The following is a 6,052-nucleotide window of genomic DNA, read 5'->3' on the forward strand; positions in this document are numbered from 1 at the left end:
TAGATAGATAGATAGATTACTATTCTTTCCTGGGGCTTAGAGAACGAATCTGCCACTTAAATCAGTATCTGCCCTAAACCACACTCTATCTACATATATTACCATCAGGAGAAAGACTAAACTACATAACTTTTGTGTCACGATTCCTGTGACGTCATACACATTTCGGAAAAGAAAAAGGGAAGGGGGGAAGAAAATCTCTTCAAAAGAGATGGGAGAAAGGGGAATCGTCTTCCTCTAAAGTGACACAAAAGTTATGTAGTTTAGTCTTTCTCTACCCTCAGCAATAGCAACCCTCAGCTGGAGCCACACCTACCCTAATCCACAGAAGCAGCTCTATAAAACTACTAGATGTGCTGCTGCCAATTATTGGAAAAGCACTCACAAATTTAAATTAGAATGAGTGCTAGGACGATTCGGAATAATTGTGCGCAAAGGTGTAAGGTGTTGGAAAAATCTAATCCTCCATTATCAGTTTTTTATTCAACTTTGAACGAAAGAACTAAAATATTTAGCATATTCCCTCTCTTTCTTTCTCCTTACAACTTCTTTTTCTTTCTCTTAATTTCTTTCTTCTTTTTCTTTCTTTCTCTCTTTTCTCTCTTTCTACCTTTTTCTCTTTTTCCTCTTTCTCTCTTCCTTTTTTTCTCTCTCTCTTTTTTTCATTCATTTGTTCTCTCTCTTTCTACATGAAACAGCTTTTGAAATTGTAGTTCCTAGAGTAATATCACTTTAAATGCCGTGCAAATTTCTATATTTATGTCAAGACTAGGATGAAATTATCTATAAAAGCAAAGCTCTAAAATCAGAGGGTATGTCAAACAAACATTAGACTTTGCAGAGTGTCGAAATTACATAAGAATCTATAAGTAAAAACATTACTAAATAAAAAAAATTGTTCCAGGACATAATTACATTTCTAGGACTTGATTATAGAGATGCATTGCCTATAAAATTTAGCTTTGTTATCCTAAGAATCAGTATTCTAAATCACAGATGAATAGGATAATTATATCATATAAAAACATATTTTTTAAAGTTCTAAAAATCAAGATTTTTTATAAAAAAAATTTATAATTATATAATTGGTACACTATCTATATCGTACTTAACTCTTACAGAAATCACCATGCCAAGTTTGACATCAATAGGACAGCTCTTACATGTCTAAACTAAAGATGAGAGCTATCCATTTCAGACGGACATATGAACAGACCATCCCTAATTATAGAAAAGCTTGGATTTCAATAAAAAAATAAATATGACTATTTCAAACATATTTAAGTAATTTTGAGACAGAACCATTAAATTTTGTTAAGACTTTAAAGTAAGTAAATATTTGATATTATTATCAATTTGTCTGTCTGTCAAATTTCAGCTATGTCATCCTTGTTTTTAAAAGCAAAGCTTTTTCTTTAATTAGGGTCCATCCGTCAGTCTGTCAGTCCGTAACGGATAGATCTTTTCTTATTGTCTTTCAATTGACTTTAAATGGTGATTCCTGTAGTAGTTATGTAGGATTTAGAAAGCATAGCAGAATGTCCGTACGTCCATACATGTTGATGTTTAACTTTTTTAACAGCAAATTTTTATGTGATAAAATTATTTGATTGATCTTATTTTTGGAATACTGATTCATTAGACAATAAAGTACAACGTTATAAGCAGAGCAGCTCTATAATCAAGTCTTAAAAATGTAAGTATGACCTAAAACATTAGCCTGTATTAAGTAATTTTTCAACAAATTCACTTAGATTTTAGCTACGACTTTATACATTTATATTCTGATATTATTCAGTTCTGACACTCTACAAGTATTAATGTGCGTTTGTCCTATCATTTTAGAGCTTCGCTTTTATAGATGTTGTCATTCTTGTTTTATCTAATTATTAAAGTTGATGAAGATATTTCAAGTATTAAACATGTAAAAAAAATCCGTCAAATGAAAAGTGAAAAATCTGTGAATTTTAAAGATAAAATTTTAGTTTTTATTGGCATCTGAAACATGAAAATGTAATAAGCATCAACTAAGGTAAAATATTTAATAAAGAAGGATGACAACATCCATTAAATCGAAGCTCAACAAAATGACAGGTAAACGAACGTAAACAATTGTAGAGTGACAGCCAGAGAGGGAGGAGACATTGGACTGTAAATTATACTGGTCCCAAAAAATTTTGACACTTTTGTTGACTTAAAAACTTTTGGGATTTGATTTGTTTGTACAAACTAGCATTGTCTAAACTTTTCAACCACTAATTTAAACCCATAGAATTAATAATTTTGTTAATTTGCAATTATGTTATATCTTATTTTATCGCCAATTTTCTTATTAAATCCTATGGACAGTGCTTACAATTTAAAACAACCAAACGGGGATGTAAAGGGATAAGACAATAGCTGATAAATTATTGTACAACCCCAATTATTATATACAAAATTACTCTTTCTTTAGATTACAATTTGTAGTTAAAACGTTTGGACACTCAATAAACAAACCAATCAAAATATAATAAAAGTCCCCAAAGTTATGTAAAGCTTTGGGTACTATTATGATAAATATCCCAATGCCCCCCCCCCCCCCACTAATCAACAGTGCCTAAACTACAAATAGTTTTAATCTAGAAATAAGCAACTTTGTTAAAAAAAAACATTCTATTTACCTGAAAGCTTGCTTTTAAAATTCGTTATCAGCTCAAAAGTCTGTGTGACCATTTTAAACTCTTGAATTATTACTTTTAAAAGATTTTTAAAATTTTATTGAAAAGATTGTACTATTTACTTGATTTTTTAAATGGCTAATCCTTGGGTTATTATAAAGTGTAGCATTTCCATAATAAAATTAAAAACTTTGAAAATTTTGAAATTATTTCTATATTTAAATTTTTTTTTATGTTTTTCCATTTCTCTAGTTTGTTGAGCTAAATTTTAATTAATGAGCAGTTTCCCTCGAAATAAGAAGGAGGGGGGGGGGGGGGGGGGGGGGAAAGGTTTGTGATCCTAAAAAAGATTTATATATTAACTGAACATTTAATAATGAAAAGTTGTAAAGATTTTGAAAATTACCAAGGGAATAAAGAAAATCTGTTAAGTTAAATTTTAAAAATTCCAGTTTTGTGTTGGCAGCAGAATAATGATAGTTTGTTATAATGTACATAGAAATTCTTTTATAAAAGTTACAGGATGTTTGTCTGTGCGTATAACTTAAGATTGTGCTAAATGCTAAAATTATGTCTTTTTTATATACTGAGTATTCTGTATTAACTCAGTTTTGCAACAAATTTATAAACAATTTCTTTTATACTTATAAATTAATTTTCTGCTTTTTTATGTTTAAACATTCATTAGGAACCTTGATTACTTTCTGACAGTAAGATTTTTGCTTGAAACATCCAGCATGTAAGGATGCCTGTCTGGCATTAACAATAAAAAGTCGACCATCCAGAGCTAAACATCATAGTTTAGCTTTATTACTGATTACATTCATTGAGTATTTTTATGATTTTCATATCTTTTAAATTGATATTTCCAATAATAGAGTATTAACCAACAAAATTAGTTGAATACCTTCATTGAATCTTATAATAGAATCACTTGAAACATCAAGAGGATCTTTATTCTATTGAAGAGGAATGTGGCAGAAAATAGCCTAAAAGCATCTTAATGTTTAAATATCAAAATATCCTTAACCCTTTACAGTCGGGCCCCTTGCCGCACCTTAATCGGTCGGGGGGGGGGGGCGTTCAACGCCCCCCCTTATTATCTCAGTTCCTATTACAGCTAAAGGGCTAAATTTTTTTGTGCAAGTCCCCTGTTTGATAATGAATTTCCGACCTTTTATAAGTCTAAGTCAATTTTCGCTTCCTTCACCCTTTTATTTAATAACCTTTGTTTTTAGGTCTTTTTTTACTTAAAAATTTCAAACGGCTGTAATTTTCTTATTTATGAAGCTAGAAGAAAATTTTTTTTCCAGAAAATATTTATCTTTATGTAAATTGTACATTAGAAATATCAAAATATAAATTTCAGCGGCCGCAGCTGTACTTGGCAGCTGCCAGCCGCCGCAGTCGGCGGTCGGCGGAAAAACGGCGGCGGATCTTCATGAAATTTTAGTACATTATGTAGACATGTAAGAAAAGCTTAAGTTTAAAATTTGAAGTCTCTAAGTCAAAAATTGCGGCCACAGGAGCCTTTCAAAGATTTCTGGAGACCTGGAGGATCAGGACCTGCAGGATCATACCTGGAACCTGAAAGTGACTTGAACACCTGTATTTCATATAAGGATGTTCTACTAGAGGATTTTTTAGTATTTTGGTATGATAAAATGCTTTGTTTTAGTCTAAAAAATATTTTTGCTCTTTACCTGGATGACCCTGCCAGGTTTGCTGGCATCCTGTGCCCGCCAGGATGGAGATATTCAAAAAATTCCAACTCTCAGTTATGTGTCATACCCATACTTAAAAAGTCAAGCAGTTTGGGCTCTTTATCTTTCACACACAGAAAATGAGATAGAAAAAACCGGAAGGGGGGGCGTTCAACGCCCCCCCCCCCGACCGTTAAGGGTTAAGGTATATTATCCAGGACCCATATTGAATTCCTATAAAATGGAGTGATCCATCAGTTTAGACATTGAGATCTTAATAGACAAACAAAAAAAACTTTACTACTTTTTAAAATTTTAGATTTTCTATATTTAGAGTCTGTTGTAACCATAACCTACCATAGAGTCGCACCTTAGGGTTAGCTCTTATCAACTTTAAAGTGAACAGGATGATTCCTGTTACACTTAGGTGTGATTATGATCATCATCAAGAATGTCAATTTAATACATGCAGATTTTATGACCTTTTCCCAATTCATTCATCTGATTTTTGTAATATTGATTCATAGAAAAACATAGTATAATATTTAAAGCTAAGCATCTCCATAATCAAGTCCTAAAAATGTTGCTAAACAGTATATAAATCTGAACTAATATTTTTTATCACAATTAATACAATTTTCTATGCATAGATTTAATATTCTGCTTATTAAGTTCTAACCCTCCAGAAAAGTTTATGTCCATATGAATAACATCTGTCTTTAGAGCTTTGCTTTTATGTATATTGTCATCCTAGTTATAATAGGACAGAAATGATATTTCATCATTAGAGTACCAACACTAAATATAACTAACCAACATCTATCAAATCATATTATGAGTCAAGGATTGATAATATCCACAAAATTTTAGAATATAAAAAACATCTTTCTAAGACTTAATTTAAACTGTTTTTAACCTATTTTTAAAACATATATCAAAAATATACTATGACACCAGTAGAATTAAACTACAGAGCCTAAATTTGAATTAAGTCCCCAATAAACTTTTTTGAGGGGATTTAAAAATTAATTTTACTGTTGCTGTGGTCTTTTTTGATCAGAGCAAAAGGTCTTTTTTTATTTGGGTAAAATTCGTAGCTTTTAGAGTGTTTTGCTTCATATATATAGTATTCTGGTATAGAGTAAAATTAGGCCTTTTGATTTCATCTAAATTAATTCATTAAAATCTTAATTCTTTACAATATATCAATGAATTAACTTTATCGTGCTTGTTTTCCATCACTTATTTAAAACACAAAAAATTGGCTGTAAAGGGTTAAACAGTGAAAGATGACAACAAATGTTTACGCAATACAACAAATTTTTTTGTCACATATACAAATATGATAAAATATAAGATTATTCAAACTTATTTTTTAAAATATTTTTTAAAAGCATGTATCTTTTATGTGTATAGTTTTCATTCTTTTCATTTTAATTAAATAAAAATTATTTAACTACATTGGAAATAAGTCACTTTGTGAAAACACTCTTTTTTGAATTGTAAAAAACTAAAATGAAACGAGACTTCTAATTGGTTCAGACTTCAGAATAATATGTTTTATTTTAATGTTAAATTTCTTCTATATAAATTATTGTTTTAGAAAAAAATTATTTGCATCGAACAGAGTAGAGTTTTTATTATTGTATTGATATAATCTGAATCACATCAAATTGTTCTGTAAGAAAC

Source organism: Acartia tonsa, chromosome 13, assembly GCF_053477335.1.
Source record: "Acartia tonsa isolate MP-2025a chromosome 13, ASM5347733v1, whole genome shotgun sequence".
NCBI lineage: Eukaryota > Metazoa > Arthropoda > Copepoda > Calanoida > Acartiidae > Acartia > Acartia tonsa.